The sequence below is a fragment of the Porites lutea genome, chromosome 3 (genome assembly GCF_958299795.1).
Source record: "Porites lutea chromosome 3, jaPorLute2.1, whole genome shotgun sequence".
Taxonomy (NCBI): domain Eukaryota; kingdom Metazoa; phylum Cnidaria; class Anthozoa; order Scleractinia; family Poritidae; genus Porites; species Porites lutea.
In genome coordinates this window covers 40,293,985-40,318,993 of record NC_133203.1, presented here as the reverse complement: position 1 = coordinate 40,318,993, position 25,009 = coordinate 40,293,985, and the positions used below count along the sequence as shown (strand labels likewise).

Here is a 25,009-nt window from a genome sequence, read left to right as displayed (position 1 = left end):
AAATTGAAATCTGCTCAATCCGTTAGTCATACAACCAGCACGGGCATACCTGGCACTCCTTCCTACATGGCTCCAGAGTGCCTGCTGGAGAGAAAGAAGGCCACTGTTAACTCCGATGTATGGTCCTTGGCAGTTACATTAATAGAGCTGTTCACAGAAACGGACTGCTGGGGAGAGCAACTTCAAGATAACGGTGCGCAGCGGGAGTCTCACGAAGAGGACGAGAGTGCTGTGGACTCACTTTTGGCCCTCATGAAGAAGAAAGACAGCCCTCGCTCATTAGGATTACTTTCAACCACCGTCGGTAATTCGTTTCAGGGTATACTAGAGGACTGTTTTCAGTATGACATCAGCAAGAGGCCCCGTGCCATTGCTCTTGTTAGTAAATTCCCATAAAGACACATTAGAGATATTGAATAGGAATCATTACAGGCTACATGAATGCCTATTTTAAACATTAGAACAAGCTTGAGTTTTATGTTCCGTTTACTTATCCAGGCAGGTAACACGACTGTTTTGGAAATCGTTACATCTGTTTAAAAGGTTTTTTCCTTTAGAATGATTAGAATGGAAAGTAAAAAAAAAAAAAAAAGCTGATATGCTATCCAGTGCGAGAGGTGTTTTCCAAATGCAGACTCCATGTCGTGCAGCAGTCGGTTTGCAGTCAACGTATGCAGTTCAGTACAATGATTTCCCTTTCAGACAGGTCGTCCCTCGCATGCATGCATGTGACTCGGAACTGGCAGTGTTTCTTTGATCTCTCCAGCGACGTGGGTGGAGTGTAAATATTTCACAACTATTAAGGAAAGCATTTTGATGGAAGGTCATTTGAATCTGCATTTGCTACTTTTAGCACTGATTTGAATTTTTCATGGCTTCCGGTACGTAAAACAATGTTTTAATTACGGTGCATTATTTCATTTAATTTTTTATTTTCGTCAATTGATTAGGGAAAATGGTCAGGGCGATCAAGTCCAAGTTTGTGTTATTTGTAGTTACATTGAATTTTTTGCAGTCTAAAAACATCCTTACTATATCTGTTGTACAAACGTGTTGCCTGCTATACTTGTCAGATTATAATTACTGCGGTACTATTTTGTGAGTCCAATGCAGGTCCGGTCCGGAATGTATCGTTGAATTTGCTTATTCAGGGAATCCGCCGCTTTCCACAAGACAATTAATATTTTGATAGAAACAGAATCCAGGAGCTAATATTTTAGAGGGGATCAAAGTTCCTTTGGACGCTTTTAAAGTCCCAGTTTTTAAGTAGACTTAATTAACACGTTATATAAAAAAGCTTAAAGACCCAAGCTGTTAAGTTGTTTTTTTGTACAGTACGAGAATTTGATTGCCTGAACGTTTGAGGCCTGATAAATTGATGTTTTCAATACTTGTATATTCATTGACAATGGATTTGTGAAACCTGAATAGCTGATCAATAAATGAATTGAAAAGACCTAACTTTTAGTCTCATTGAACCTGTAACTTATGTCATAGGTGTAAGAAAAGGGAAACTTTAATACGTAATGCGAAACACAGACCAGGGAGGACACTGCCACAGTACTCTTCATCTTTACTGTTAAATGAAACCCCAACTTAAGCTTTTTAAAAGAACTGATAGAAGCTACTTGTGCTTGTAAGGTGTTTCTATAGCGCAGCACCATCCTGTCCCAAGTATTCTGATCACCATCGCCAAAATTGTTCTACATTTTACACTCATCTCCTGTTAGTCTTAGTAGCTAAGTAAAAGGTACCAGGTTGTTTTGTTTAAATTTTGTGTACATAAATATCCTAATACAAAATACAAATCCCCACCGCACGTTATGGATGCGTTGGTTCTAAACATTAAGGACCAAAGCGGCAATGAGTTGAATTTTTTTTGTACATCAACCTTTTATAACAAAAAAATAATAAAGGGTCTTCTGTTTCTAGTTAAGTAACATACATTCCATTCACATCATTAAGTTTTATCTGGAAGATAAAATTCGAGATTGATACTATTCTGCAGTTAACCACATTATTATCCATCATGGGAATACGACTAACTCATGCGAATGTTATTTTTAAATTTCGCTACTCTCGTGGAGTTACAAAAAAAGGAGGTAGATGCTAAGTGCAAATTGCAAGAATACCCGAAACGACTAAGAGCAAGAAACCCCTAGCCTTACGCAGCGTGCGCTTTCTCAGCTAGATAAAAAATTCTAATATGTGTTTCCTTCAAGTTGTTAATGGTTTTTTAAAAGAACAATTATTTCGGAATACAATTTAAGAGCCTCGTACTCGTTTAATGGAGGTTGATAGTCTGTTTTTATAAGTCTCACTAACTCTTCCATATCCTCATTGTAATCAACGCAATTCTCGGCATAAATTTCTTTGCACGCACTTACATCATCTTTGTCTACATTTACCAAATAGTCCTGTTTTCCGTAAACTTGAGGAGTAAAAAACATCACGTCTGGTTTACCGCCTTCTACGTCGCACCGCCTCTGTCGCTGAATATGGTGAGTGTTCCAAAGTTCTGCCACGAGACGCAGTTCTCGTCGAATTATGGGTATAAAACAAAACTTCAGACATTCCTTGGTAAGATAGTCATCTTTGTAAAAGCCAGTATCACGCAGGTCTTTGAAAAGATTCATCCACCATCCGCCTCCTCCCTCACGAAATTTAGACCACCAGGCTTCGATACGCTGATTCCCACAACTTTTGCCCTCCAGAAAACTTTCCCTTCCACCAAAATCGTCCACGTCGCTCCATCGAAAAAACTGTTGAAGGCTTCCAATGATTGTATTTTCCGTTCCCCGGTCGCAACGCATCCGTCTAGGCACCCCTTCGAGTTCCTGTACTGTAGTGAGGTAGTGGGAGGCAATAACGTTAGGATTTTTATTCGTTGAATTGACTTCTAACCAGAGAATTCGTCGAGAAAAGCCGTCTACAGCTCCATGAATGAAAATACCAAATGGGGAAAGTTTATCCCAGCCGTCGACATGCCATAAAAAATTCGGACCGGGGGTACTATACCTTCTTCTCTTTAGGGCACGTTTTTGGCGACGTTCAACTCCTTCGGGATCTATGATGCGGAGTGCTCTCATCACAGTATCTCTTCTCACTTTTAAATCATACTTACGTCTCAGTCGCCTTGTCAACTGACGATATCCCATAAAGGAGCCACATGAATTCTCCAGTTCTTCCAGAACAGCACCGACTATGTGTTCTGTGAGGGATTCATTGTTATGCCTAGCTCGTTTTAGCCCTAAACGCTTAAGAATTCGTTTTAATGTTCGCACAGAGCAAACAATACCATGTCGTAGAACAAGGAAACCAACTATCTCAGCGTTAGTTAAACCTTGATTGAAGTAGCTCGTAATTAGGTCCTCTCTTTCGAGACCTTCATCTTTCTGTAAGGCTGGCGTATAAGCAGGCATAACGCAGTTCGAGAGGCAAACCATGTTTAAAATGGCTAGTAAAGGTAACCTGTAGAAAAAATTTACACGTCTGTTAAGCTCTTTCATTTAACTATAATTGGATTCACCTAGGCATCACTTTAAACAGCAATCAGGAAAACGTACCAAAACATTACTGCGTGAAGAACTTGTTGACACAGTACCACACCATGCAGCATTGAGATTGAATGGTCAGAAATCAGAAATCCGGAGTTCGAACTTTGTCAAGTCTGAAGTCTGAAGTCTGAAGTCTGAAGTCTGAAGTCTGAAGTCTGAAGTCTGAAGTCTGAAGTCTGAAGTCTGAAGTCTGAAGTCTGAAGTCTGAAGTCAGAAGTCTGAAGTATGAAGTCTGAAGTCTGAAGTCTGAAGTCTGAAGTCCCTCCTCGGCTTTCGTATTCAGATACCAAACAACTTAATAAGCTTGGAAACATAAAAAAAATTTTAAAAACAGTAGATAGATATTTGTATCTGGGAAACCAAGTTCAGGTTCGTTGTTATTAGCACCTGATGACCCCACATAGTAGGACTCGGGATCATCTGTGTGTGTTCTCATCCGAGTAGCTAGCCGCTGTCAGTTGACTTTCACAACTGAATATATCCATAATGTATTGAAAACTTTCTTACCTTTAGTAATAAGACCTTGTCGCTTTGATCAAATCACACGAGGGAAGATAAAACCAAGAACTGAAGGATTCATAAATCACGTTCAGATGGCGGCCACTTTGATTTTCACACAACCTCGTCCCCAGGATCTTCACGCTTTCCTGTCGCCGCCATATTGGAAAGCGAGAAGACCCTGGGGACACCCTGGGGACGAGGTTGAGGGTAATAAATCCGTGTTAAACTCGTGGGGAGTGGGGACCCTGGTGGGGACCTAAGCTAGATAAGTGTGGGCCCGGGTGACGAGTTTTCCTTTTTTTGTTTGTTTGTTTGTTTGTTTAGTGATCAGTTTCTAACTGGAATGCGTTACCAAGCGAAATTGTTAACATTAAGTCCATATTGTACAATAATTTATGCTATGATGTTATTATCCATTTTATCTTTTGTAGGAGATTTTGTAACTGCTATAAATCTCCGGCATCTCCAGTGTGGGCCGCGTTACCCCTCTGTCTGGTTCAATTGGTGGAAAGCGTGCAGACGTCTGCGCTAAGAATAATTTTTCCAGATTGCTCTTATGAGTCGGCACTCGTGCGCTGTGGCTTGCCTACACTTTTGTCGCGCCGTGATGAGGCCATCCTCGGAGACCCAGGGGCAGTTAGTCGTGGTGAAAGTTTACTGTAAGATCGAGACGAGCCCCCTGGGCAGTTACTCTTACCGAACCAGTTCCAGAAGCGTTTGAATTGCCTACTTCTGATTGGCCAGAAAAAATTTTCTCTGGCCAATCAGCGAAGAGAAGCTGTCGGGTGACTCTCGTGTTTTCTTACACGACGTAGTTTTCGTCATCGATCGCATAGTTGCGTAGCGCGTTCAACGGGGAAAGTTTCTCGTCGAAAGTTTCAGAACAAAATGTTAACAACCCGCAAAATTGCAACCCTTAGCACGGCTACAAGAAACAAACACTCTCCGATGAAGTTTTAGTGCGGATCTTTCCAAGGTATCGTAAATTTTTATTGCTGATACGATACGCGATGCAGGACTTTCACTTTCCACACCTTAATTTGCTCACATTGTCTAGTATACAACGCCAAGCTTACATTCTAGATGTCCATGTTCGTTGCACGGCTTCTGAAACTTTCTACAGCGTGAAAATTTTCGTTGCACGGGCCACGCAACTACGTCGATTGATCGTGGGAATTGCTGGCTTGCTGCAGCGCACGCACCTTCTTGCTTTCGCGCCAAACTCCCTTACCGTACGTATTTTAAATACAGCCGTTGTGTTTAGTTCGAAATCTCGGTCCGGTTATGGGCTGAATTCTGACTTGTTAAGTGAGGTCGATTTTTGTAGGCTGTGTGGGTTTATTTTTACGAATAAGTGAAGCAAAAAAAATAAAGGTGAGTTTGGGAAAATGTTTGAAAGTGGTTGGTGTAAAATTCCGAAAATAAGCCCCTTCATTTATAAGCCCCCAAAACTCGTAACTCAAAAACCCGTTCGTTAAATCGCCCTCCAAATATAGGCCCCAGGGGGCTTGTACTTGGAAATTGCCCTCAAATTCAAAATAAAGCAAAGCAAAACCTGTACAGTAACACAAAAATTTTTGCATTTGCCAAAGAACTATTACGTGTGCCAAATGATTGCAGTCAAAATGTGTCACACTATATTGCTGTTTGCATAGTTCACTCTTAAGGTGATTCCCTGGTTTTGCACTGCGCATCTCTTACTGCGCATAACAAGATGGCCGCCGTAAAAAAGAGCATGTGAAGTAACATTATTAAAATGAAGTTGACTGAAGAGAAACGCCATTGGAATTTTTGCTTGCGGTTATTTCTTGCCGAGGTGAGACTCAATGTGTTGGGAATGCGCATAATGTAGGCAGTACGCGTGTTGCTGAGTTCGACTTCCTCACGGAGAACCTCGATAGTGGATGTTTAACTTGTGCTTACTCACTTTGATTTTTATTTAAACGCTTTCTTTATCACACTGTATCCTAAATGTGCTATCTCGATGTAAATTCTGTAAAAACAGATTTTTTAATACTTTCTTCCCCCTTTCACATACATTCTATTTTGAAACTCGCCCCAGTCCTCTCTCAAAACTCGGAGAAAATGCATTTGGTGCGCACTTTCTGCAGCTCTACCGCAAAAACGAGTACGGTGACCCCCATTTTTTATTTCATGATTTTAATAAGGACAATGCTTCCTTTCGATGAGAAAAAAATTGGCACAAATCTATGTTCAGTTTTTTGGCAATTTTACTAAACTCTACGGATTGAGCTATCACGGGTCGAATAGCGCGTGTCCAATTCAATTCTACTTTGGAGCGTAAAATAAAAACAGGAGCATTAAAAGGTATTTTAAGTGGATAAACAATACAATAAAGTCAAATTCTGTGCGATACCACATGCATCATAGAAAAAATCTCTCGTTTTTGTCTAGTTTTGGGCTGCACGCGGTTTTTGACAAAGGGTCCAAAATAGCCGTATTTCTCAGCATTGTGACGTCAAAACGAGCACGGTGACCCCCACTTTTTATTACTTTTTTATCATCTTCTTGACTTGTTACATCAGTGTACCAAGTTTCATCTACAATCTATGTTAGGTTCTTTTACTAGGGAATCACCTTAACTCTTGGCTTGGATTTCCTCGTTCCATATAGACAAAGTACTTAGTTTCAGTAAGATCTACGTTCTCAAGGCTAGTTTCAGTTAAAACTTTCTGCAAATTACTGATAAAGTTTGCTTCCAACCATGAGCTAGCCCAATCGATTTTGAGACGTAAATTTCGCTCCCAGTATAAGCCTGGCCGATTTTGAAACGCAAATTTCCCTCCGTAGATAAGCCCCTCCCAACACAGGCCCCTCCAAAAATATGCCCCTCAAAAGAGGCTTTTGAAAAATATAAGCCCCGGGGCTTATTTTCGGAATTTTACGGTATCTTTAAAGTCACACAAACCAGTCAGGAAAACATACAGCCCTAAAAATAATAACTTTTCCCTCTTAATGACTTTACGTTTTCCATTTTGATAGCTTATACTTCGAATGCGTTCATGGACGTGGCGGAGATTCCATTTTCGCGGGAAAAATTGTCTTAAACTGTGTCTACAAATAAACCGGTCAGTAAAAACGCCGTGACATAGGCCTAGTATGGGGTTTGCACGCTCCGGGTTATGGGCTCCTGTCTGCGATCAAGCTCTCATGTTTGGGCAAACGAAGCGAGCCGCGAGGGGCCATCCCCCGCTTTCGCATCTCCTCTCGCGTGCCTCACGCGCGTCTACTTTTCACGATATCCCCAAATGAGCTTGCTCGCAGGCTAATCGGTAATCTCTTAAATGAATCGCTTACATGCACTCAAAGCCGGTAATGATATTGATCTTAGAAATTTACGAGGCTATAAAATGTACAACCTATACTTTCTATCTGTAGTTTTCATTATAAAATGCAGCAAAAAAGTCAGTTACTTAGCGAGCAGTCCAGTTCTCCACTACTACTTGCAGTAGCCTGCGAAGAAGATAGTTGTTCGGTGTACTTTTCGTTCCTGGTTGAGATACAGCGGCGCGAAAGATCTGAGGCCAGAGATGTCGAATGAGGCAGGAGGTTATTCTAAAACATTATCCTCAGCCACGCCCGTACCCAGGTTTTTTTCTGTGAGAGTGAGTTCCAACGAGAAGACGGACCAAAACGACTGCACGTGCACTTGTTTCTTGGAGGGGAGGGGGCGTTGGGACAACTAGATTTTCTGAGAGTACATTGCGAGCGTTTTGAGGGCCGGCAGTATTAAGAAAAATCGAAACGTGGACAATTTGCAAAATATTGGACCTTCAAAATTGATCATATGGCAAATAGACTACTTTATAATGGCATCACAATTTCAAAAGTAAAATAGACAGAAAGTTGTAAATCTGATTATTCACAAAGTTTGCAGCTGATCATAATGATCTTTCAGTAGTGTTCCAAGTTGGGGGCTTCTTAGCAAACAGATGAACGAGGCATAAAAAAGTATGTTAGAAAGTACCCGGGGGGGGGGGGGGGGAAACCGCTTATATAAGCCATATAGCTATGTGCCGCCCCAAAGGGTATGGTTTTTGGACCTTTTTGCTCTGAAAACGGGTGTAAATTTTTCTCTGGAATCGAGTATGGTTTTCGAGCGAGCAATGGGAGCGTATAAACGTATTTTTCGTATCAATTTCAAATGAAAAAGAAAAAATAGAAATATACGAATTCGAAATGCATTTGAATAAATTTTTTGTTTATGCTCTGATCTAATGAACCATGACATAATTTCTGCCTTAAGGCAAGGTCTGAAACGGGTATGGATTTTAAAGTTCTGGTCTGAAAACGGGTGTTAAAATGACATTTTTGGTCTGAAATAGTGTCAGGATTTAGAGAACTGGGCGCCACAACAACAATTGCTAAGAGTACCCCCAAGGGATAGTACATGTAAGTTACATTTCTCTAGCTACGTGACACTAGATAGATGAGATGGGCCACTCCCGCTAGGACGTCCGTGTCCAAATGCCCAGTAATCTCTAACTTGTTAATTTACCTTTAAGATTTTCAAATGAAAAAACCTCGGTTCTTATATAATTCTGCAGCCCAAATATTCACTAATGGCACTTTCAGTTTCTTTTCGCGGCAATTTTAGAACAGAGTTATTCATGGATTGACACAATCTGCATTGGCCTCTCTTCTTGCTTTCTTCGGCCCATTTTCTGGCGAACTATATTAAGAACTGCTCAACCGTGCCAAAAACTTCAGAACGATTTCGCAATTACATAAACATTGTAGGCAAAGTATCACTAATTCACTTTGTTTGAAATCATTGGTCAACAACTCTCCGGAGCCTGTGGGAAGGTGCAAGGTAATTTGATGCATCCCCTCCTCCTAGAGCCTACAGAATTTCCCATAGTTTTTAGTTTGATTAACTTAAGAGTCATCTTCACAAACATCGGTCATGTGGTTTTCATAATGTTGAACAAGAAGAGCCTCACTACTCATCTCCTCTTGACAAATCCAGCAGCTGTAATTCTCAAAGATGACAAATTGTGCATCTGCTACATCAGCGTTTCCAGTCTCCCTCTGTATTTGAAGGCTGTTTGTAAAGCCTATGCCTCTGCTAACATAAACGTTTTTACCTTCCGCTCTCTTCCGCTTGCAAGATTCCAAACGTTTAGACAGACTTCTGTTTTTCCGGGAACATTTACATGACTCACCAAGGGTGTGGATTCTCTCATGATTCGTCAGGTCTCCTGCTACACTGAAATGCTTGCTACACTGTTTACATTCATAAGGCTTTTCCCCAGTGTGAATTCTTTCATGACTCCTTAGGTGATCTGCTCGGCTAAAACACTTGCCACACTGTTTACATTCATAAGGCTTTTCCCCGGTGTGAATTCTTTCATGATTCCTTAGGTTTCCTGCTCCGCTAAAACACTTGCCACACTGTTTACATTCATAAGGCTTTTCTCCAGTGTGAACTCTTTCATGTTTCCTTAGGCTTCCTGTTTCGCTAAAACACTTGCCACACTGTTTACATTCATAAGGCTTTTCCCCAGTGTGAACTCTTTCATGAATCCTTAGGTTTCCCGCTTCGCTAAAACACTTGCCACACTGTTTACATTCATAAGGTTTTTCCCCAGTGTGAATACTTTCATGACTCCTTAGGTTTCCTGCTTGGCTAAAACACTTGCCACATTGTTTACATTCGTAAGGCTTTTCCCCAGTGTGAACTCTTTCATGAATCCTTAGCGTTCCTGCTTCACTGAAACACTTGCCACACTGTTTACATTCAAAAGGCTTTTCCCCAGTGTGAACTCTTTCATGAATCCTTAAGTGTCCTGCATTTCTAAAACACTTGCCACACTGTTTACATTCATAAGGCTTTTCTCCAGTGTGAACTCTTTCATGTTTCCTTAGGCTTCCTGTTTCGCTAAAACACTTGCCACACTGTTTACATTCATAAGGCTTTTCCCCAGTGTGAACTCTTTCATGAATCCTTTGGTTTCCCGCTTCGCTAAAACGCTTGCCACACTGTTTACATTCATAAGGCTTTTCCCCAGTGTGAATACTTTCATGACTCCTTAGGTTTCCTGCTTGGCTAAAACACTTGCCACACTGTTTACATTCGTAAGGCTTTTCCCCAGTGTGAACTCTTTCATGAATCCTTAGCGTTCCTGCTTCACTGAAACACTTGCCACACTGTTTACATTCAAAAGGCTTTTCCCCAGTGTGAACTCTTTCATGAATCCTTAAGTGTCCTGCATTTCTAAAACACTTGCCACACTGTTTACATTCGTAAGGCTTTTCCCCAGTGTGAACTCTTTCATGAGTCCTTAGGGTTCCTGCTTGGCTAAAACACTTGCCACATTGTTTACATTCATAAGGCTTTTCCCCAGTGTGAACTTTTTCATGCTCCCTTAGGTGTCCTGCTCGGCTAAAACACTGGCCACATTGTTTACATTCGTAAGGCTTTTCCCCAGAGTGAACTATTTCATGCCTTCTTAGGGTTCCTAGTTGACTAAAACACTTGCCACACTGTTTACATTCATAAGACTTTTCCCCAGTGTGAACTCTTTCATGAATCCTTAGGCTTCCTGCTTGGGTAAAACACTTGCCACACTCTTTACATTCGTAAGGCTTTTGCCCATTGTGAACTCTTTGATGACTTCTTAGGTCTCCTGCTAGACTAAAGCACTTGCTGCGCTGCAGGCACTTAAAGGACATTGAGTTTGTTCTTCTTGTAACGTGTTATAGTTACGGTACCCTTTGGCAGGAAAAAGAAACATTCTCAGGTAAGTGCACAATGACATTTTGTTTTGGTGCCCCGACTTTGTAGCCAGGGGGTGCGAGATCTAAATATTGTTAGGAAGATGTGGAAAATTAGAAAACTTTAAAGATACCTGCCTATGAAAAAGTGGTTCAAGACCAGCCTAGTTCCCAGTTGTCCTCGGCTATATCGGATGTGACGTCACCTGTCAAGCTTGTCGCGAAAATTTGGTTCTAAGCCTCCCCTGGTAACTCAGATAGAGCGAACTGGCCTGGATACGAGGCTGGTTCTAGACCTTTCATAAACTGACTACTACCTACATGTACAACTTTACATGACCCATTTAACATGGAGAATCCATCAACAGGGTTAATTTAATCATTTGTTGACTTGTATTTGGATCGGAGACTTCCCTTTGTTTTTTAAGAATTTATAAATGGTTAGTAAGGCTCATCATGCAGCTTTAATACAGAAAATAGTGGAACCTGCATTACTGTAAATTTTAAGCATGTTTAACAGAGAGTAAGGATTATTTGAGAGGGAGGGTTATTTAATTTAGTGAAATGTATTACCAAAAGCAAAAAATAAAAAGAAGAGGAAGAAGCAGACAAAAGAAACGGTTGCCTTTCGCCGATCAACTGCATCATCCACGGTAAGAAAACAGTATTCCGCATCATGAAAAAATTGGTGTAAAGCAAAATGTGTAAAAAGCGTAAGAATGGGGCGGAATGTACCAGAGGTATAAAAATAAAGACTTCAGCAAGTGTCACTCTTGAAAGGCATAACAATAGTCTTTAAAACAAAATGTCTGCAAACTCGTTGCATTCCTCAGGTTTGTTTAGGCCTGTCTCCAAGTAAATCGATCTGCAAAAAAATAAGCTGGTTGACAAAATCCCTCAAAAGACAAAATGGATTCTAAAACACAAAAGGTCCACAAATACGTTGCAATCCTCATGGAAGGTGAGGGACTGTCACGACTAGCTCAATGTAAATCGAACTGCGAAGAACACGTTGGTTCTGACAAAAGTTTTGAGAGTATAAACCTATTCACTGAACAGATACTGCTTCAAATTCAATTTACAAAGGAAAAGAGAACAATGAAAACCAGCTGCAAGGAATAAGCTGGCTCCGACAAAAATTTGAGCTTATAAACGTATTCTTTGATCAGCAGTTGCTTTAAACATAAACTATAAAGCAAAATTCAAATTATATAAGGTTACACAGAATTATGAATCTTCAGCGGAGGCACCTTCGCTTCTTAGTCTGGTTGCCTCGTTGGCAATAACATACATTTACAATACTGGTCATTAAGCTTTATCATCCAGCTTTAAATGTGCAATAAATCCTCCAGAAAGCTTCCTAGGGCCTTATTTTTTAAACATGTTTAAAAGAGGGTGAGGATTATTGATAGGGAGGTTACTTAATTTAGTGAAATGCATTACCAAAAGAAAAGGGAGAGGAAGAAGCAGACTAAAATAATGGTTCCCTACATGTACTTCCTGTTCTGGAGGTGGAACAAACAAACATCAGACAAACAGCAGCCAACAGATGATATCAACTCTGTATAAAACAAGTGGAATGCAAATTGGAAACACTCAAGCACATGAATTAAGTTGGAGGTTATGCAGTTGAAGATCAAAAACAAATCACAACTTCTAGCACATGAATAAGTTATACCAGATCAGCAGCGATTTTGTTACAAATAGTTATGGTACAGTGTACGTCCTGGGACTCATCTTGTAAGAAATCATGAGTCCCAGTTCAAAACACAATGAGATCTAAGGGACGGTTCATTATTTATGGAAATGACCAGGTCAGGAAAAAACCGAACGGGCCTTGAAGATTTTTCTTTCCGTGGCAATGGGCTTTAAAAAAATTAATATCAACTTAAGCTAAAACTGTGGTAGAAATGCGACAGTTATTTGGTAAGACAACACATGGAAACTGTATTCATATTGAAATACACTTGATAAATTGCGGTACAGAGAGAATGTACATGACGTGCCCGTGTTAGGGGATTTCATAACTGCTCACCCTGCTGAAAAAAAGGAGGCTGATGAAGAGTAATCTTAAGGAATACCAATCTGCGACTCACAATAGGAAATCATGTGTCCCTGGAAGTGCGAACATTAAAAAAATTCTACAATTCACCAATGCCCATTACAAAATTGGTGAGCTCTTTATGGAGTACTTGTACGGTGACTGCTCTACTGTGCATGATCACTGAACGTTGTTCGTTTTGTTCTAACAAAGGATGGACAAGTCCTGTGCCCATGAAACGTATTCCCCAGCCTGTGCCAGATCCTGAAAATCCCACCTATTTTAAATCAGTCAATGAGACACCAACTACCACAGAAAAGGGCAACCTCGAGTGCCAGATGATTTTCAACCACGTGTAAAAATAAAGAAAATGTTTAGTGCAGGCATGTTATCAACGGAAGAAGAGATGCAGCAGTTTTTAGAGAATTTTGCCATGGAGACGCACTTGATCAAGACATATTGCTCATCTAAAAGATCTCAAACAACAAAGCGGCATTTTTAAAAGAATAAAGGGGCACACAGAACAAAAGCATAAATTGATGTCCAAACATTTGAAGAATATGCCTGGCACCATCTCGTGGAGTCTAGAGATTCACAAAAGTTGCTCATGTTGAGCTCAATAAATATCTTAAACACTTGGGTATTTATTGGGTGGGTATGTGCCGCCCGGGACTCCAAATTGGCATCCCTTTCTAAAAAAAATTTCCCCTAAAATTGATACCCCGTTCTAGAATTCGCCCTAAACCTGATACCCCTTTCTAGAAATGGGCCAATTTTTTATACTTCGTTCTAGGGTGCAAAGAGTACAACAGTTTGCTTGCTAACGCATTGAACCATATTTTTGAAAGCAATCTGTCCTTGAACAATTTTAAATGGCTGCTTACAAAACTGGAGCTTTCGTGCATTTGCATTTCGTGCAAAATATTATACCTCGCTCTAGAAAACGCCTCTGAAATGGATACCCTGTTCTAAATCAAGAGCTTCAAAATCCCGACCCCGTTGGGCGGCACATACCCGTATAGGTAATGTATGGGAGTACCCCCCCCCCCCCCCGGATATTACATAATGATTGATGCTGTGGAATTTTTATCCATTTTATCTTTTGTAGAAAATTTTTTCACGTCATTATTTTTAACTTTATTTCATTTTATTCAGCTCGGCGTCTTGCGTGATGGCAACCCTGTTGCAAGACTACAAAGTTTTGAATAAAGGTGACCAAAGGTCATTTAGATGCAATTATCGTAAAACATTAAAGGCTAAGTTTAAAGCTTATTGAAGCCTTCACATACCAATCAACGTAATAAAAAGGATTAGTATTAAAAAGCAGCAGATAAATATTTGTATCTGGGAAACCAAGTTCAGGTCCGTTGTTATTAGGATCTAATGGCCCCACATCGAGCCCGAAAGTAGTAGGACTCGGGATCATCTGTGTGTGTTCTCATCCGAGTACTAAGCTAGCTGCTGTCATTTGACTTTCACAACTAAATATATCCATAATGTATTGAAAACTTTCTTACCTTTAGTAACAAGACCTTGTCGCTTTGATCAAATCACACGAGGGAAGATAAAACCAAGAACTGAAGGATTCATAAATCACGTTCTGATGGCGGCCATTTTGATTTTCACACAACCTCGTCCCCAGGGTCTTCTCGCCAAATTGAAAAGCGAGAAGACCCTGGGGGAGAGGTTGAGGAGCGCAAAAACTCGTGAGGAGTGGTGACCTATGCGAAATAAGTGTGGCCCGGGTGACGGGTGTTCCTTTTTTTGTTTGTTTGTTTAGTGATCAGTTTCTAACTGGAATGCGTTACCAAGTAAGTAAGTAAGTAAGTAAGTAAGTCCATATTGTACAATAATTTATGCTATGATGTTATTACCCATTTTATCTTTTGTAGGAGATTTTGTAACTGCTATAATTATTTTTAACTTTATTTCATTTTATTTGCCTAGACGTCTTGCGTTATGGCACCTCTATTGCAAGACTATAGTTTTTTTAATAACGGCTAAGAAATTGGATAACTTTACTTTCAACACATTTACTTTTAGTTATCCTATCTTTCATGCACGAGTAAATCATTTTCAAAATATATGAGCGATTCATGCAAAGATTGGGGTGCCAAAATATAAAATTATGATCAGCGAGTCCATGCGACATACCGATGAATGCTGCCGGATCTCTTAGTTGTAGACCTGGATCGGTACAATGAAAACTTGTACCAAATCATAAACACGGCAAACTGATCCTTAAAACAAAAAATATATATATTGAAATATATTTGTCTCTATAAACTTCGTTTTATTCTTTTGTTTACTTCCTCATTGCCGTTTTATAATTTTCTACAAGTGATTGAGGTGGTCATTGGGGTGGGCTGGGTTCGTAACCTTCGCCCAAGCGAGGAAAAGGAACGGGCGCGCGGGGGTTTGACTAGTGATACTTCCCTGGGTTCCCTGGCCTTCGACAGTAACACATTTTCAGTACATTCAAGGTTATGCTTTGATTCGAAAATTCAGTTGAATACTATAGTTTATAATTCTGTTTCTTGCTGATTTTTCATTGCCCTCCAGTGCCGTAGCATGGGGAGGGGCCGGGGGTCGCCTGGGTTCCCCCAATAATTTTGACAGGCATGTTTAATTTGGCCACGCTCTTCACGCTGCTTTTCGATTCAATGTGTTCATTTCAGTTCGATAAAGCCTAAAATTTCTTTATTTATGGCTTCAACAAAGAAAAATGAAGCGCGTATTGAACAAAGTACACTTCTTCAATAAAAAATAAATCCTCTCGGGAGGCTTAAAATGCTATTTCAAAGACCCCATATTTCAAAATCTTAAGGCGGTGCATGTCCCCGGACCCCCCTACCAGATCGCGCCTTCGGCGCTCGTGACTGCCCCCCCCCCCCCCCACCAATAAATCTAACCTTGCTACGGCACTGTTTTTCGCTGAAACGTAATTTGCATTAGTAGTGTCTCCGAGTAAGAGGTTATAAGGGACGTTTATTTTTAAATGAGTGATCCCCGCCTTCTAACACATGCCAACAGGTATCTCAAACAAGGAAGAAATCTGGCCTGCGACAGAAGCCCATTAGAACGGTCTTAGCGCCAATTTAGAACACCGTAAAATTCCGAAAATAAGACCCTCCATGTATAAGCCCCCCAAACTCGTAACTCAAAAACCCGTTGGTTAAATCGCCCGTCCAAAATTAATATAGTTCCCGGGGGCCTTGTACTTGGAAATTGCCCTGAAATTCAACATAAATCAAAGCAAAAACTGTACCGGCAGTAAAAATGTTAACATTTGCCAAAGAACTATTACGTGTGCCAAATGATTGCAGTCAAAATGTGTCACACTATATTGCTGTTTGCATAGTTCACTCTTAACTCTTGGCTTGGATTTCCTCGTTCCATATAGCCCGGCATAGTAAATCGAACCTAATCGAACTAAATTTCAATCGAACTCAATCAAACTCAATCGAACTCAATCGGTGGATTGAGTTCGATTGAGGTCGGCAATCGAACGAAATCGAACTCACCGAAAAGAAAAAGAATCAATCGAACCCAATCGAACGTTCATCCATCTACTTTAGGCCGTAGCCTGTGTCGCGGTTAGTAATTTGCTGGTATTTTTGCATAAAAGTAATCCTTCGAGTTGTCTTGCCGCTATTGTAAGTTAGCTTAAAAAAAGGAAAGGGTACGGCAATTTCGAAATACGCCCGCGGGAATAATGATAGCTTTGTTTTGTTCTGTTCTGTTCTCTCAACTGCCGTGGACAGTTTATAAATGGGGTTTGTGTTATTGAATAAATAGTAAAAAAAGCGCAAGAAAAACTTGCTTTGACGGGCTTGCTTTGGGCTTGCTTTGTATAGCTTCACCAGAGCCAATCGAACGAAATCCATTTAATTGTGTTCGATTGAGTTCGGTTTCCGAACTCAATCGAACACAATCAGACGGATTGAGTTCGATTGAGTTCAATTTGTTCGATTGAATTCGATTTGTTCGGAAATCGAACTCACTAAAAGTGTGGTGTTCGATTTCGTTCGATTGCCGAACTCAATCGAACTCAATCCACGGATTGAGTTCGATTGAGTTCGATTGAGTTCGATTTTCGAACGTTCGATTTACTATGCCGGGAAATAGACAAAGGAAAGGCATGGCTTAGTTTCAGTAAGATCTACGTTCTTCAAGGCTAGTTTCTGCAAATTACTGATAAAGTTTGCTTGCAACCATTAGCTAGCCCAATCGATTTTGAGACGTAAACTTCTCCCTGTATAAACCTGGCCGATTTAGAAACGCAAATTTTCGTCCAAAACTCTGCCCCTCAAAAAGGGCTTCTGAAAAATATAAGCCCCGGGGCTTATTTTCAAAATTTTACGATATCTCTAAAGTCACACAAACCAGTCAGGAAAACCTACAGCCCTAAAAATGATAACTTTTGCCTTCTAATGACGTTATGTTTTCCTCTTTGATAGCTTATACTTCGAATGCGTTCATGGACGTGGAGGAGATTCCATTTTCGCGAAAAAATTGCCTTAAAATGTGTCTAAAAATAAACCGGTCAGTAAAAACGCAGTAACATAGGCCTAGTATGGGGGTTACACGCTCCTGCTTATGGGCTCCTACCTGCGATCCAACTCTCATGTTTGGGCGAACGAAGCGAGCCGCGAGGGGCCATCCCCCGCTTTCCCATCTCCTCTCGCGTGCCTCACGCGCGTCTACTTTTCACGATATCCCCAAATGAGCTTGCTCGCAGGCTAATCGGTAATCTCTTAAATGAATCGCTTACATGCACTCAAAGCCGGTAATGATATTGATCTTAGAAATTTACGAGGCTATAAAATGTACAACCTATACTTTCTATCTGTAGTTTTCATTATAAAATGCAGCAAAAAAGTCAGTTACTTAGCGAGCAGTTCAGTTCTCTACTACTACTTGCAGTAGCCTGCGAAGAAGGTAGTTGTTCGGTGTGCTTTTCGTTCATGGTTGAGATACAGCGGCGCGAAAGATCTGAGGCCAGAGATGTCGAATGAGGCAGGAGGTTATTCTAAAACATTATCCTCAGCCACGCCCGTACCCAGGTTTTTTTCTGTGAGAGTGAGTTCCAACGAGAAGACGGACCAAAACGACTGCACGTGCACTTGTTTCTTGGAGGGTAGGGGGCGTTGGGACAACTAGATTTTCTGAGAGTACATTGCGAGCGTTTTGAGGGCCGGCAGTTTTAAGAAAAATCGAAACGTGGACAATTCGCAAAATATTGGACCTTCAAAATTGATCATATGGCAAATAGACTACTTTATAATGGCATCACAATTTTAAAAGTAAAATAGACAGAAAGTTGTAAATCTGATTATTCACAAAGTTTGCTGCTGATCATAATGAGTCTGAAACGGGTATGGATTTTAAAGTTCTGGTCTGAAAACGGGTGTTAAAATGACATTTTTGGTCTGAAATAGTGTCAGGATTTAGAGAACTGGGCGCCACAACAACAATTGCTAAGACTACCCCCAAGGGATAGTACATGTAAGTTACATTTCTCTAGCTACGTGACACTAGATAGATGAGATGGGCCACTCCCGCTAGGACGTCCGTGTCCAAATGCCCAGTAATCTCTAACTTGTTAATTAACCTTTAAGATTTTCAAATGAAAAAACCTCGGTTCTTATATAATTCTGCAGCCCAAATATTCACTAATGGCACTTTCAGTTTCTTTTCGCGGCAATTTCAGAACAGAGTTATTCATGGATTGACACAATCTGCATTGGCCTCTCTTCTTGCTTTCTTCGGCCCATCTTCTGCCGAACTATTTTAAGAACTGCTCAACCGTGCCAAAAACTTCAGAACGATGTCGCAATTACATAAACATTGTAGGCAAAGTATCACTAATTCACTTTGTTTGAAATCATTGGTCAACAACTCTCCGGAGCCTGTGGGAAGGTGCAAGGTAATTTGATGCATCCCCTCCTCCTAGAGCCTACAGAATTCCCCATAGTTTTTAGTTTGATTAACTTAAGAGTCATCTTCACAAACATCGGTCATGTGGTTTTCATAATGTTGAACAAGAAGAGCCTCACTACTCATCTCCTCTTGACAAATCCAGCAGCTGTAATTCTCAAAGATGACAAATTGTGCATCTGCTACATCAGAGTTTCCAGTCTCCCTCTGTATTTGAAGGTTGTTTGTAAAGCCTATACCTCTGCTAACATAAACGTTTTTACCTTCCGCTCTCTTCCGCTTGCAAGATTCCAAACGTTTAGACAGACTTCTGTTTTTCCGGGAACATTTACATGACTCACCAAGGGTGTGGATTCTCTCATGATTCGTCAGGTCTCCTGCTACACTGAAATGCTTGCTACACTGTTTACATTCATAAGGCTTTTCCCCAGTGTGAATTCTTTCATGACTCCTTAGGTGATCTGCTCGGCTAAAACACTTGCCACACTGTTTACATTCATAAGGCTTTTCCCCGGTGTGAATTCTTTCATGAATCCTTAGGTTTCCTGCTCTGCTAAAACACTTGCCACACTGTTTACATTCATAAGGCTTTTCTCCAGTGTGAATTCTTTCATGTTTCCTTAGGCTTCCTCTTTCGCTAAAACACTTGCCACACTGTTTACATTCATAAGGCTTTTCCCCGGTGTGAACTCTTTCATGAATCCTTAGGTTTCCCGTTTCGCTAAAACACTTGCCACACTGTTTACATTCATAAGGCTTTTCCCCAGTGTGAATACTTTCATGACTCCTTAGGTTTCCTGCTTGGCTAAAACACTTGCCACATTGTTTACATTCGTAAGGCTTTTCCCCAGTGTGAACTCTTTCATGACTTCTTAGGTCTCCTGCTTTGCTAAAATACTTGCCACACTGTTTACATTCGTAAGGCTTTTCCCCAGTGTGAATTCTTTCATGACTTCTTAGGTTTCCTGCTTGGCTAAAACACTTGCCACATTGTTTACATTCGCAAGGCTTTTCCCCAGTGTGAACTCTTTCATGACTTCTTAGGTCTCCTGCTTGGCTAAAATACTTGCCACACTGTTTACATTCGTAAGGCTTTTCCCCAGTGTGAATTCTTTCATGAATCCTTAGGGTTCCTGCTTGGCTAAAACACTTGCCACACTGTTTACATTCATAAGGCTTTTTCCCAGTGTGAACTCCTTCATGAATCCTTAGGTGTCCTGCTCGGCTAAAACACTTGCCACATTGTTTACATTCGTAAGGCTTTTCCCCAGTGTGAACTCTTTCATGAATTCTTAGGTGTCCAGCTTGGCTAAAACACTTGCCACATTGTTTACATTCATATGGCTTTTCCCCAGTGTGAACTCTTTCATGATTCCTTAGGTGTCCTGCTCGGCCAAAACACTTGCCACATTGTTTACAATCATAAGGCTTTTCCTCAGTGTGAACTCTTTCATGCTCCCTTAGGTTTTCTGCTAGACTAAAGCACTTGCTGCACTGCAGGCACTTAAAGGACATTAGAGAGATTAAGATTCACGTTTACGCCAAACGGCAAACGTGAATTTGTACCACGTGACCAAGTTTTCCCCCTTATTTTTCGTTTATTGTTTATTGCTTCTACACAAAAATAAGTAGTTTTATGCCAGTTTTATCCACAAGAATCGTTCTGGACTGTTTTTATCTGCTTATTTTCTATCCTGAGAAATTTTCAACTGACGTTTGCCGTTTGCCGTATGCCGTAAACGTGTATCTTAATCTCTCTATTGAGTTTGTTCTTCTTGAAACGTGTTATAGTTACGGTACCCTTTGGCAGGAAAAAGAAACATTCTCAGGTAAATGCACAATGATATTTTTTTTGGTGCCCCAACTTTGTAGAAGGGGGTGCAAGATCTGAAGGTTGTTAGGGAGATGTGAAAAATTAGAAAACTTTAAAGATACCTGCCTATGAAAAAGTGGTTTTAGACCTGTCATAAACTAACTACATACCTACATGTACAAACTGAACATGACCCCTTCAACATGGAGAATCCATCAACAGGGTTAATTTAATAATTTGTTGACTTTGTATTTGGATCGGAGACTTCCCTGTTCTTTGTAAAATAACACGCATTTATAAATGGTAATTGAGGCTCATCATGCAGCTTTAATACAGAAAATAGTGGAACCTGTATTACTGTAAAACCCCCTATAAACTCCCTTAGGGCTTATTTTGTTTAAAGCATGTTTAAGAGAGAGTAAGGATTATTTGAGAGGGATGGTTATTTAATTTAGTGAAATGCATCACCAAAAGCAAAGAAAAAAAAGAAGAAAAAAAAGCAGGCTAAAGAAACGGTTGCCTTTTGCCGATCAACAGCATCATCTGGGGTGAAAAAACGGTATTCTGCATGGTAATATACATGATGAAAAAATTGGTGTAAAGCAAAATGTGTGAAAAGCGTAATAATAGGGTGGACTGTACAAGAGAGTGCCTCTCTCGAAAGGCATAATGATAGTGTTTAAAACAAAATGTACACAAACTCGTTGCATTCCTCACGTTAGGTTAGGCCTGTCTCAATGTAAATCCATCTGAAAAAGAACACGCTGGTTGACAAAATCCCTTGAAAGACAAAAATAAATTCTGGTTCTGATAAACGGTTTGAGAGTATAAGCCTATTCACTGAACAGCTACCACTTCAAACTCAATTTACAAAGGGAAAGAGAACACTGAAAACGAGCTGCAAGGAATAAGCTTGCTCCCACAAAAATTTGAGCTTACAACCCTATTTCTTGATCAGCTGTTGCTTTAAATGTAAAGTATAAAGCAAACCTGAGCACTAATAGCTCTTTCAAACAAGAAATCCTATTAACGCTTTCTCTCACATTAGATCTTCAGGAGCAGATAATGATCAGTTTTACACTGGATCACTTAATCTCGTACCAAGAGTTGTAAATAAAAGACCATGTCATGATTGCCCAAATATGGGGTATTACTTACAATCAAATATGGTCAAAAATTCAAATTATAGAGGAAGACACAGAATTATAAATCTGCAGTTGCCTCATTGGCAATAACATACATTTTCAATATTGGTCATTAAGGTTTATCATGCAGCTTTAAATGTGGCGATAGAAATCCTCTATAAAGCTCCCTGGGGGCTTATGTTTTAAGCATGTTTAACAGACAGGGAGGGTTATTTGATAAAAAGGTTACTTAATTTAGTGAAATGCATTACCAAAAGCAAAGAAAAGGGAGAGGAAGAAGCAGACTAAAGTAATGGTTCCCTACTTCCTGTTCTGGAACTGGAACAAACAAACATCAAACAAACAGAGGCCAGAAGATGATATCAATTCTGTATAAAACGAGTGAAATGCAAATTGGAAACACTTAAGCACATGAACTAAGTTGGAAGTTAAGCAGTTGAAGATCAAAAACAAATTGCAACTTCTAGCACATGAATAAGTTATACCAGATCAGCAGTGATTTTGTTACAAATAGTTATGGTACAGTGTACGTCCTGGGACTCATCTTGTAAGAAATCATGAGTCCAGTTCAAAACACAAAGAGATCTAAGGGATGGTTCATTATTTATGGGAATGACCATGTCGGGAAAAAACTGAACGGGCCTTGAAGATTTTTCTTTCTGTGGCAACGGGGTTTGTGGGTTTTTTTTTTAACAAAGAGATTGGGCTGTAAAAAATATCAACTTATGCTAAAACTGTGGTAGAAACGCGACAGTTATTTGGTGAGACAATACACGGAAACTGTATTGGTATTGAAATACACCCAATAAATTGCGGTACAGGGAGAAAGTAGATGATGTGCCGGTGTTAAAGGATTTCACAACTGCTCTCCCTGCTGACAAAATAAAAGCTGATAAGGAGTAATCTTAAGGAATACCAATCTGCGACTCAGAATAGGAAATCATGTGCCCCTGGAAGTGCGAACACTAAAAAAATTCTACAATTCACCAATGCCCATTACAAAATTGGTGAGCTCTTTGTGGAGTATTTGTATGGTGACTGCTCTACCGTGCATGATCACTGACTGTTGTTCGTTTTGTTCCAACAAAGGATGGACAAGCCCTGTGCCCATGAAACATATTCTCCAGCCTGTGCCAGATCCTGAAAATCCTACCCATTTTAAATCGGTCAATGAGACCCCAACTACCATACAGAAGGGCAACCTCAAGTGCCAGATGAATTTCAACCACGTGTAAAAATAAAGAAAATGTTTAATGCAGGCATGTTATCAACAGAAGAAGAGATGCAGCAGTTTTCAAAGAATTTTGCCGTAGAGATGCACTTGATCAAGACATACATGTTTATTGCTCATCTAGAAGATCTCAAACAACAAAGCAGTATTTTTAAGAGAACAAGGGGGCGCAAAGAACAAAAGCATAAATTGGCGTCCAAAACATTTAAAGAATATGCCTGGCACCATCTCGTGGAGTCTGGAGATTCACAAAAGTTCCTCCTGTTGAGCTCAATAAATAAAATTATCTTAAACATTACAAACTCATAAGCAACGGCACCAAAGCTGAAAAGATAAGGTGAACATTGTTGTGTGTGCTTCATGGTGAGGATCATCAATGGGAAGATATAAATGAGTCTACTGACGAGGAAGCAAAGGAAGGTGGAATGGAAGACGACGGCAAAGAAATTGATGGCTCAGGGGACTGATGAAAGTGAGGAGGATATTGTCCTTGGAGAATGGTCAAGTGGGCCTGACTCAGAGCGAGACGCAACTTCTGGCGAACGCGAATGTTATAGCAAGTGATTCAGGGGAAGAGGAATTTTATGGTTTTGATTGAGTTTGCAAACAGTTGATGTTCTTAAAACTTAATGCAAGTCACTATAACAGCATCTAATAAATCAATGTAGTATAATATATAAATTTGTTTAGTTTTTGCATTAGTTACCAGTCTTTCCATGTCTTTCTGATTCAACAGAGACCTGGAACAGAGTATTGAATGACCTCTCAAATCATCTCGCGTACATGTTCTCAACACATTTTAAACACAGGTTTGTAGATACTTATTCCTTTAAGAAAATGTCGAACACTTTCAGGGAAAATTTTACTTCACAAGGAGTTCTATTTGGCGAGGTTGGAAAACTCCAACGGTTCTTCCAAGTCATTGTATTTTATCCAAACATCCGAACATACACTAGTTGCTCCAGTTGTAAATAAACATTCCATGATTTTCACAAGTTACTCACTTCAAATCAATGTCAAATTGAACGGGCTTTCGAAAATTTGACCACAAATACTGAACGGGCTACGAAAAAAACATTGTGCTTTTTGGGTGGGCTTTAGAAAGAAAGAGGAAGGCTGTTTTTCCTGACCTGGTCATCCTTATAAATAATGAACCGTCCCTAAATTGAAAATGCTTTGGCCTTTATGTAACCAGGGAGTTAATCTGAAGACAGACTCCAAACCTCTGTATTACAGTTCACTGAAATAAAAATATACTCCTTCTATTTTAAAGTACAACAAAGACTAAAAGAAATTTAATATGCGTCGTTAACTACAACCACAGAAATTACACAAACAGGATATTCTAGAAAAACATCTTCATATCACTTGGGCAATCTTCGTGTCCTATGGAATGCATACCATGAATTATTTTGTATCTCTGTGGATTTTTATGCTTAAGGGAAGCAGAACTCAGAGGATCAGTCAACATGAAGTGTCACAGTTTGATTTATTAATACAACCTATCCCTTATTCATTTGGTCCAAATAATAATTAAAAATTATTCCTCAAGCATGAATGGCTCTGAGTCAATAGCCCATGAGTTCGAAGGCCATGAGAGCGAGAGGAATAATAGTTTTAGTAAAATTCAACTAGTTGGTCAAATGCTTTCACAATTGTGTACGTGAATAAGAAAGTCCTTACGAAATCAAGGCAGATAATTTTTTAACTAATGTGGAAATTGAATTGAACAACAAAGTAAACAAGACTCTTATTGAATTCAGCTATTTTCTTCAAAATTGTGTAGGTACAAGTCGACTGCTATTCGTGAAGAGCAAGGGGAGACAGCTGTATCCACAGGCAAAGATAATATGTGACAACACTCGACGTCCGTGTTAAGTGTAGAACTGTTAAGGACTGGAATGCATTACCAAGCGAAATTGTTAACATTAAGTCTGGACATCGATTCAAAAAAGTCTTATTTGAATATTTTAGTAAATGATGAATTTTTAATATTACATAATGATTGATGCTGTGGAATTTTTACGCATTTTATCTTTTGTT

At 39.9% G+C, this 25,009-nt stretch overlaps 1 protein-coding gene and 1 pseudogene across 1 annotated transcript in view; both read right to left on the bottom strand.

Moving 5' to 3' along the window:
• LOC140931127 (uncharacterized) overlaps positions 1-25,009 on the bottom strand; it is a 123,457-nt gene that overhangs the window by 21,610 nt on the left and 76,838 nt on the right. The gene's annotated exons all lie outside the window — the stretch shown is intronic.
• Positions 6,730-25,009, bottom strand: part of LOC140931125 (uncharacterized) — a 135,803-nt pseudogene continuing 117,523 nt past the window's right edge.